A 10412-nucleotide genomic window follows, 5' to 3' on the forward strand; every position below is an offset into this window, starting at 1 on the left:
ACTTTGTGCTGTCATCAGAAGAAACGTCGATCATCGTGGAACTTCAGTCTTGATGTCTTGGGCTGGGCACTGCCAATATATGGGGTTCATAGTGGAATGTTCTTCAACCCCAGCTGCAGTCCTGGGGCTGTGACCCTGTCTGACAGCAGCAGTCCTGAGTGTACCTACTGGAGCTGACACCTCAGCAGCGTCCTGTCTTAGACTGAGGAATTTTTGCTTTATACCTGGAGTCACTGTGAACACTGGACTTCTTTTCTCTGCTCTTCATTAACATCACAAATGCACATTTATTCTTTAGTGAAAGGTAGTCTATATGTTGTGTTTTTTTTCCCAGAAGGAATCAAAATTATGGAATTTATTTTTTACATTGGGAAGGACTTTAGACATAATCCAGCATCCTTATTGTATTGGTTTTCTATTGCTGCTGTAACAAATTATTACAAATCTAGTGGTTTAACACAAATTTATTTATTTTTTAAAATTATTTATTTACCTATTTTTGGCTGTGCTGTGTCTTTGCTGCTGCAAGGGCTTTTCTCTAGTTATAGTGAGCAGAGGATACTCTGTTGCAGTGCTCAGACTTCTTACATTGATGCTCTTGTTTTGGAGCATGGTCTCTAGAGCATGCGGGCTTCAGTAGCTGCAGCTCCCAGGCTCTAGAGCACAGGATCAATAGTTGTGGTGGAAGGGCTTAGTTGCTCTGCAGCATGCAGGATCTTCCTGGATCAGGGGTCAAACTGGTCTCCTGCATTGGCAGGTGGATTCTTTTTACCACTGAGCCACCAGGGAAGCCCACATATTTATTATCTTACAGTTCTGGAGGTCAGAAATTGAAAGTGGGTAGGCCCACAGGGCTGTGTTCTTTTTAGAGGTTCTAGGGGTGAATCTGTTTCTTTGCCTTCTCTAGCAGCTAGAGAGCACCTACATTCCTTGGCTTGTGGCTCCTTCTTCCATCTTCAGAGGCAATGAAATAGCATTTTTCCCTTCTCTCCAACCTCCTTCCTCCCTGTCATTATATCAAGCCTCCTGGACACCAGCATAATCTCTCCATTTCAACATCCTTAGCTTATCTGCAAAAGTAATATATTCACAGGTTTCATAGAACATAGACAGGCTATTCAGCCTATCACATTCATTTTACAGAAGATATAACAGACTCTAAAGGAGAGGAATTAAAAAAGATAATTCACAGGGCTTGTCTGGGCTGTGGCTAGTCCCTATATTTTTGTGGAATGGGGGGTTAACGCTGTGCTGGGTGCACAGCATGGTGAGTGGAATGTGGGGGGATGACAGCCCATACTCGGTCCTTCAGCTAGACAGGCATGTGCAGCGGAGAGCACATGGGTGTCTAGTGTACAGTTCCCTGTAGTGTACAGTGTAGTGTACAGTGTACTATAGTCCTGCAGTATTCAGTCCATGCTGCCTTTCAACCCTGTGTCAGAGTGAGACAGGATGAGACCAGGGACCTGAGACCCTTTCTGCAGTGTCAAACCTGGACAAACATCGGTATGAGCAACAAAGTATTGAATACAAAACTATATAGGGACTGAAGATCACTGTGCACGTGTCACTGGGGCAAATTATAACCAATCAGATACAAAAAGACCAAAAACCCAACTGCCACTTTTGAGGAGCTGGGAGCAAAAGCAGGATACTCCCATCTTGGATAGTGAGCAAGGGAACCTATTACTTATTTTTGCTGCAGTTTGAGTTCTAATGAAGCCGTGCCTGAATTCCCTGTCTGGTCTCATCAATTTCTTTTGATTAAGGAGGCCAAGAACTCTGGTCCGGAACACAAATACCTTTTCCATTCAGCTCGTCTATGCCAGATTTATTTATCAATATTTCAATGACTGTTTTCCTGTTCCATCTCACAGTCTCCATAAGTGTGTGCATCCAAGTTAGTGCTCCTTTTATATGTGGACTGCTTGCATCTTGTTTTATAGTACGAAAAATTTTTTAAATTTTTGGTACTTGCCTCATCTGAAAGGGCAAGGCATGTTGGCTCCAAGTTTTTCAAATCCTCTGTGGCAATGTTACCTTTCTATACCATTATTACAAAGGGGCTTTAGTCAGGCTTGACTTAAATGAAAATTCCTCTAAACCAGCACTGTCCAGTAGAACTTTCTGCAATTATGGTGGTGGTTTAATCACTAAGGGGTATCCAACCCTGCAAACCCATGGACTGTAGCTTGCCAGTCTTCTCTGTCTGTGGGACTTTCCAGGCAAGAATACTGGAGTAAGTTGCCATTTCCTTCTCCAGAGGATCTTCCCCACCCAGGGATCAAATCTGGGTCTCCAGTACTGCAGACAGATTCTTTACCAACTGAGCTACCAGGGAAGCCCTGCAATGATAGAAAAGTTTTAATCTGCACTGTCCAGTATGGCAGCCACTCAACATATGTGGTTACTGAGCCCCTGAAATGTGGCTTAGTGTGACTGAGGAATTGCATTTTACATTTTATTTAATTTTAATTAATTTGAATAGTCATATGTGGCTACTCTTATTGGATAGCACTGATCTAGATTCTTTCCCTGAGATAAAGGGAAATAAGTGTAGAGTATAGGATAGGGTATAATCACAAAAGTTTATAATTAAGAGAAAAAAGGAAGTAGAGGTCTAAACTTGAATAAAGTGAAGAAAACTTGGGAAGGTTTAAAGATTGCCTTCCATCAAGCTGCTGCTGCTGCTGCTGCTAAGTTGCTTCAGTCATGTCCGACTCTGTGTGACCCCATAGACAGCAGCCCACCAGGCTGCCCCATCCCTGGGATTCTCCAGGCAAGAACACTGGAGTGGGTTGCCATTTCCTTCTCCAGTGCATGAAAGTGAAAAGTGAAAGTGAAGTCGCTCAGTCATGTCGGACTCTTCTTGACCCCATGGACTGAAGCCTACCAGGCTCCTCCATCCATGGGATTTTCCAGGCAAGAGTACTGGAGTGGGGTGCCATTGCCTTCTCCGTCCATCAAGCTAGGGACCTAATTTTCTCTTGTTTCTATCAGAGGGTATATAGGCTATTATCAAATAGTTTAATGTATTCTGGGTGCAAATCTTTAGAAGTATGTGTTTTTTGCTTTTATTCCGCCTTTTGTGTTCAGTATTTTTCTTAGAACTTATTTTCTCCTTTACCTTTTTCTCTTTTTCTTTCATAGAGGTGAGTTTATTCATGCTTGCTATTTAGAACATCTTTTGATTCTGATCTTGTGTATCAGAGGTAAGGCTTCAGTAGTATTCTTTCTCTTGAGATGTTAAGTGGGCTAAAGGCACCCCAGGAGCATTAGCTTATAGTGGAATTTTATGTATTGTTAGCTCAAAATTGTAAGTTCAAAATTGTGCCCAGGATGGTATAGAGGCCTTTTGCTTGAAAAAAGAGAAAATACAGCACTGGAAGAATGTTTGGGATTAAGATTCAGGTCTAGGGTGTTCATCAACAATAAGCCTGCAGTTTCTCTGACAGAAAGTTAAATATGGCTTTTCCTGAGAGGTAAAGAGTGTGTTTTGTGGCCTCTCTTGAGAGAATGGGAGAGATCAACATCTGGGGGAGTTTCCAGGACTGAGGAAGGGAACTCAGGATGACTCTGCAAAAGAGGGGCTTTATAGGAGATAGAAAAACACTGGGAACAGCCATTCTCCTAGTTTTTGCAGGAGGGAGTATAGAATTATACACACTTGGTGTCGAGGGCAGGATGACCTTCTGTCAGTAGACCCAGAGAGAGCGGAACTAAGGTCAAGCTGTAGGAAGCAACAGAAGAGCGAAAGAAAAGAAAATGACGAAAAGGAACAAGAAAGGCAAAATGCTTTTCTTCCACACAAAATATTAGTGTGGAAGATGCCTCATTCCATTTCAGCTCCATCCACCGTGAAAAACACAGGGGCACTCAAAGGATGGTGAGAAAAAGGAAGCAGTTTCTAGAGGCATCACGACAAGACGTGAGGGGATACTGACAAGGGGTTGCTTTCTCTGACATCTGTAGTGCAGAGGAGATAAGCAGCTGCCTACAGGAGATTACTGTCGTAGGAATCCCCACTGTAAATGTGGCCGCACACGCGATACAAAGAAGACATTGTAAGTTACAGATGAGTAGAAGGATATGATGTGCCTATGAGGAAATGCTAAGAATGAGAGCAATGAAAACTGGAATGCATTTTGAATTTTGCAGGAAACCCTTTACTCTTTTATCCACTTACCCATGGTATATCACCTCCTTTGAGATCCACTAATCTAGAGTGACCTTCTCACTTTGCAGAGGAGCTTACCAAACTCAGGAAGAAGAATGGCTTTTCTAAAAGTTGTATGGTCAGATTCAGATGTGGGGCCTAAATCCTGGTTTCATACCTTATTCGGTGTTTTTTTTTTTTTTTTCCACTATCTTAACCCGCTAACATTTTGGGAATTGAAAGAACAATTTTATTTGGGAGTTGCTAGGAAATTCAATACAGTTATCAAATGATCCATTCTTCTTACTGTGATCCTTGAAGAAAATGATTGTTTGAAAGATTATTAATTCAGTTTAAATGATCTCATAACATATTTACTAGTCCTGTTCACATTTTTCACATCTATATGAAACCCTGATGTCCCAAACCTCACAAATATGTGAAGTAACACTTCCTTTAAAATTACTGGATATATTTACATTTTATCCAACTAATATATGCTTGTAATTAAAAGATAAAAGAGTGTATAAGAGTTTTAAAGAAAAGCAATGGTCTTTTGCCTCACCATTCTATATCCAGCTCCACTCCACAAAGGCAACCATTTTGAACTTTCCATACTATTTAAGTTTTTATGGAGGTAGCCTCTGTTTGTCTATAAAAGTCTTGCATTGCTATTTCTTATTTTATCAATTTTAAACATTATTTATAGATTCCCTTAGAGTCAAGACTGCACATATTCACCACTTCCCCCAAATGAAGGTACATCACCATTTTAGGTAGACTGTTAGCCAACAGTAATATTTACTTTGTAATATTTACTTAGAAATTCTAGTCAGCAGAGATATTATACATCATTATTTCTTTACTCCTTACTTTATATTTTACAGGATGAAAAAAATTAATATCCTTACATTCCTTTTACTTCTTCCCTCTTTTCACTTTCATCATCTATACTTTTAGGTCACTAAATTTTAATAATAATTAAAGTATATTAACATAATAAAGATTATGAGCCTTGTCTATAGATTCTTAAAGCTGAAACTCAAGAGTACGTATATGATTATGATTTTGTGACTATTGTTCACTTCAGAGCCCAATTATATGGTATGAGTATATTTCCCTTCTAGATTTATTTTTTTGAATTTCTATTTGATTTTTTTCTTATATTGTGACTGTCTTTGTAGCATAATGATACTGTTGAACCAAAGATATCTTTTTATCCTTACCACCCTGGTCTATTGATACCTCTCTTTTGGAGCCAACTATCTTTTTTTTTTTTTCTCTCTCTAATCTGAGCTGATTACTCTGGGTTCGTTGAAAAGATGTCACTTGGAGTCTTACTCTCTTGTTACCCTCCTAGGTTGGAGTCCCAGTTTTTTGATTGCATATGTATATTTTTTTGGTTTACCTTTTAAATTGTTGGAGTATGTTTAAAGGTAGTTTCCCAAGAAAGGGTATGATATGAGGGAGATAAATGTTTTGGGTCTTTACATGTCTGGAAAACAAAGTTATTACTGTTTTCTCATATTGAATTGATAGATTGACTGTCAGATTCTAAATTGAAAATACTTTTTGCTTTATTACTTTGGAAGGTTTATCTTTTAAAACACATGTTGATTTGCCAAGTCGGATGTCAATTTGTTTCTCATTATTGAGTGAACTGTTTTTTCCCTTCAGGAAATTTTAGGCTAGTCTCTTGACACACAGTGGAGAAGGCAATGGCACCCCACTCCAGTACTCTTGCCTGGAAAATCCCATGGATGGAGGAGCCTGGTAGGCTGCAGTCCATGGGGTCAAGAAGAGTTGGACCTGACTGAGCAACTTCACTTTCACTTTTCACTTTCATGCATTGGAGAAGGAAATGGCAGCCCACTCCAGTGTTCTTGCCTGGAGAATCCCAGGGATGGGGCAGCCTGGTGGGCTGCCGTCTGTGGGGTCACACAGAGTCAGACATGACTGAAGCGACTTAGCAGCAGCAGCAGCTTGACACATGGGGTTCTGAAGAATGTGGGACTGGATGTGGGTATTTTTCTCTTCATTTATTGTATTACACATTTAGTGTGCCATCTTACTCTGGAAAGTTGTTTACCTAACTCTGGGAATTTCTTACATTAGTTCTTTAATAGTTACCCATTCTGTGTTTTCTCTTTCAAGAATTTGCAATGGTTTGATTGTGGAACTTCTGGGTTGATGTTTTTATGAATTTATTTTCTGTCTCCTTGTGTTTAGATTCTATTTTCAGAGAGAGTTTACTTTATATTGTAATTTTTTGTTAATACTTTTCAATTTGGCAATTATATATATTTATTTCTAGGTGTTTTGTTTTGGGTTCTCTGATTACGCCTTTTCCATAACACTCATGTTGGGGGAGGTCATCGTGACCACCAGTTGATCCAGGAGCTGGCTTCAGGCAATCAGAGACTCCTCACGCTTCCTTTGTCCTTGGAAGGTACCTTCAGACTACCATTCCCACACTAGGGGTATTTTCAAGGATTGAAATGCCTGGAAAGAGCAATGTGTTGCTGAGACCATGTGGACTAGAAATGCAACTGACTCCCATTAAGACATCTATAGAAATTTTCAAGATTCTGGTGGGCAGGCCTGGAGATCTACTCATCTTGTGGATGCCCCAAACAGACCTCTGCATAAGTTTCCTTGCTAAATCTGCCATCTGCCAGTCTGGAGTGGTCCGCCTCTTTCTTCAGTCTCTCTTTGGCTTCTGTATTCAGGGGTCAGTTTTCAATTTCATCCAGAGAACTTCAGAGGTGGGAACCAATGATTCTCTTCTCATTCTATGAGATTATAATGTCTGAGAATATTAGTTTCCTTTTTAAATTCTCTTTTCTGCCCCCTAAATAATCTGTGCTGCTTTCAGAGTTACTTTTTGTTATGGCATTCTTCTTTCATACTTTATTCTTTCCCAAATACAAAATGATACTTTGTTATGCATCATATTTAAAATTAAGACTAGAGAGAAAGTTTGTGTGTGTGTGTGTGTGTGCATTCATTGGTGGGCTTTCTGTTTTGGGTGACTGGGGAGCCAGTCATTAGGCTCGGGGATTCTCAAGCAACACAATCTAAAGGGCTTTTAGACCTTTGGGACCTCAGGACCATGACTAGCTCCTTTTATTCTATTTTGATGAATTTCTTTTAGAAAACTGCCCGTTGTTTATGTAATGATTTTTGGCCTGGATGTAAAATACATATCTGCCAACTATTCTGGTCAAACCATTATGCAAGAGATTCTTGTGGATGATAGTATTAACAGTTTTCAGGCTCTAGTTTCCACTGCATGTTCTTCCCAGAGCCATGAAGGCAGCCTGGAATCTTTCTAGATTCTCCTGGGTAGACTTTTGCCTCTTCTAGTCTCCTTAGCTCCCTTCTCCTCCCTCATATATTCCAGGTTATGGTTTCCTTTGCCCAGATTCAGAATCTTGCATTGCTTTTTCCTTTTCCAGAAATGTTTAGATATATTTTGCTTGCTAACAGCTTCCCTCCTGTTCTCTTCATTGTTGTGAATTTAGCATCTTTCTAATGTGGCCTTGAAATACAGAGAGTAGATAAATATTTTTGCATGGTTGGCAATTTTGAACCAGAAAATCCTCTGTATTCCACCCCTCATTTTATATTTTAATGATTTTTGGAATACATTTTTTTTAGTATTGTACATATACTAATATATATATACATATACAATATATGTACATATTACAAAATTCAAGAGGTGTGAAAGGGTATATAGCAAATTTATCTCTCTCTCCCATTCCTCTTCCTTAGGTATTCAGTTTCTTGTGTGTCTTCTAGAACTATTCTACACAAACATATATTCTTTTTAATTTAAAAAATGAAAACAGATACACAAAAACATTGTTTTACACTTTTGTTTTGCATTTATCATTTTTTGGAGATCATTCCATATTGATACAGCAAAGAACTTCTTAAAAATTATTTTTAATCCTCCTTCATGCTAGAAACCATCCAGATTCCAGCTAGTCTAAGACTAGGATTCATATCAAGGGTCTACAAGTGATACCATGGCAAACATTTGCCAATACATTTCTTGCCTGAAATATGAACTCATTATTTCTAGTGCTACTGAAAACACACTTTTAAATAGAAAGTACTGACTATATCCCAAACACGAGGTTATTAACTGGAAATCTCCCTAGAATACTTACATCTCACCTTGGAAAGAAGGTTCTTTGTGCTGGTGTTACTTTTACAACACAATCCTTGATCTGTTAGGTATCCTGAGTTGATGTGCAGCTGAGTGACGGAAGGAAGGAAGGGAAAAAATGTGTCTTTGGCTGCCAACATTTATTTTAAATCTTTATCACTGCATGCCATTTACATAAATTCCAGATATGAGTGGTTGTTAGGAAGGCATCAACAAAGAACCTCTTCTTTGCTAACCAGAACAAATGAAAGAAAAATCACTATTGAGTATATATCATATCCGTTTCAGAGTCAACTATGTTGATACTGTCACACTGGAACAAAGAAATAAACTAGAAATATGTGTAAAAAGTTAAAAAAATTCTGCAAAATGTTTCACTAATGAATACGTTGTAATTTATTTAACATTCCTTTATTGATCCACTTTTCTCTTTAATCTTTTGCTTTTATCAACAAAGCTACAATGAACTTCCTTTCATACACAGTATTTCATACAGAAATGAATAAATCTGATAAATTCCTAGATGTGAAATTAATGGTAAATTGCCAGTTTTCTTGTGTGTGTGGTTGTGTGCTTCAGTTAATGCCAATAATGTATGAGACTGCCTATGTCCTCACACCTTTAGCCATGGTACCAGTTAAGATCCAATCCTGAAGTGAAAGTGTTAGTTGCCTGGTTGTGTCAGACTTTGTGATCCTATGGACTGTAGACCACCAGGCTCCTCTGTCCATGGGATTCTTCAGGCAAGAATACTGGAGTTGGTTGCCATTTCCATGTTCAGAGGATCTTCCTGACCCAGGGATCGAACCCACATCTCCTGCATTGGCCAGAGGATTCTTAACCTCTGGGCCATCAGGGAAGCTCAATCATATGCCATACCAATTATTTAAACAGTTTTATGTGAAGAATTGTTAACTTGGTACAAAGCTGTGAAGAAGAGAATTAAGACAAGGAGAGAATACTAAATTATCACAGAAGTAGCAATTGTAGAAAGCAGCTGCCATCTCTAAGGCTGGAGGAGCACGTGAAGAGGTTGAAATAATTAAAACTTAGAAGCTTAGAGGAGGGAACCTCACAGTATTGAATGCAGATCTCTTTGGAGGAGGATATTATTCAGCTGGTGCTGTGAGCTTGGAGGAAGGACCCTGGGGACCCGACCAAACTGCAACTGAGGGAGCACTAATTGGTTAGAGATGGTTCACTGAGAGAGAAAAGGTGAAGTGGCAACTTTAAAAAAAATTTATTTTATTTTTAATTGGAGGATAATTGCTTTACAATATTGTATTGGTTTCTGCCATACAACAACACAAATCAGCCAAAAGTGTACATATGTCTCCTCTCTCTTGAACCTCCCTTCTGCCCTCTACCCCATCCTCCCCCTCTGCCTGTTGCTAAGTCACTTCAAGTTGTGTCTGACTCTTTGGACTGTAGCCCACCAGTCTCCTCTGTCCAAGGGATTCTCCAGGCAAGAATACTGAAATGGGTTTCCATGCCCTCCTCCAGGGGATCTTCCCGACCCCAGAGATTGAACCTAGATTTCTTAGGTCTTTCCTGCATTAGAAGAGTGGTTCTTTACCACTAGTGCCACCTGGGAAGCCCCCATCCCACCCCTCTATCTTGTCGCAGAGTACTGGGTTCAGCTCCCTGTGTTATACAGCAACTTCCCATTAGCTGTATTTAAAGTGATGGAAAAACTACATATTGGATTCAACTGCTGCAATGATTAAGCACTAATGCTGCAAGTGAAAAAAAGCTGCTGGGCCAACTGGCAGGAGCAGGAAGTCGAGAGGGTGGACAATCTCTTCTTCTGCTTTCAGCCTCCCCACCCTACTTCCCCTCCAGCACCTTCTGTCGGCACAGCCTACCAGGGCGCCAGATAGCAAAGCAGTGATGTGGTGAGCAACCCCAGCTCCAACATTCCAGAGTTTGGAAGGATGGAACTGAAGTTGGAAGACAACTCAAAGATCACCAGTGCACCCCGGTTTTCGACCATTGCTAATTTCGACAAAGGTCCATCTAGTCAAGGCTATGGTTTTTCCAGTGGTCATGTATGGATGTGAGAGTTGGACTGTGAAGAAA

Source organism: Bos indicus x Bos taurus, chromosome 3, assembly GCF_003369695.1.
Source record: "Bos indicus x Bos taurus breed Angus x Brahman F1 hybrid chromosome 3, Bos_hybrid_MaternalHap_v2.0, whole genome shotgun sequence".
NCBI classification, from domain to species: domain Eukaryota; kingdom Metazoa; phylum Chordata; class Mammalia; order Artiodactyla; family Bovidae; genus Bos; species Bos indicus x Bos taurus.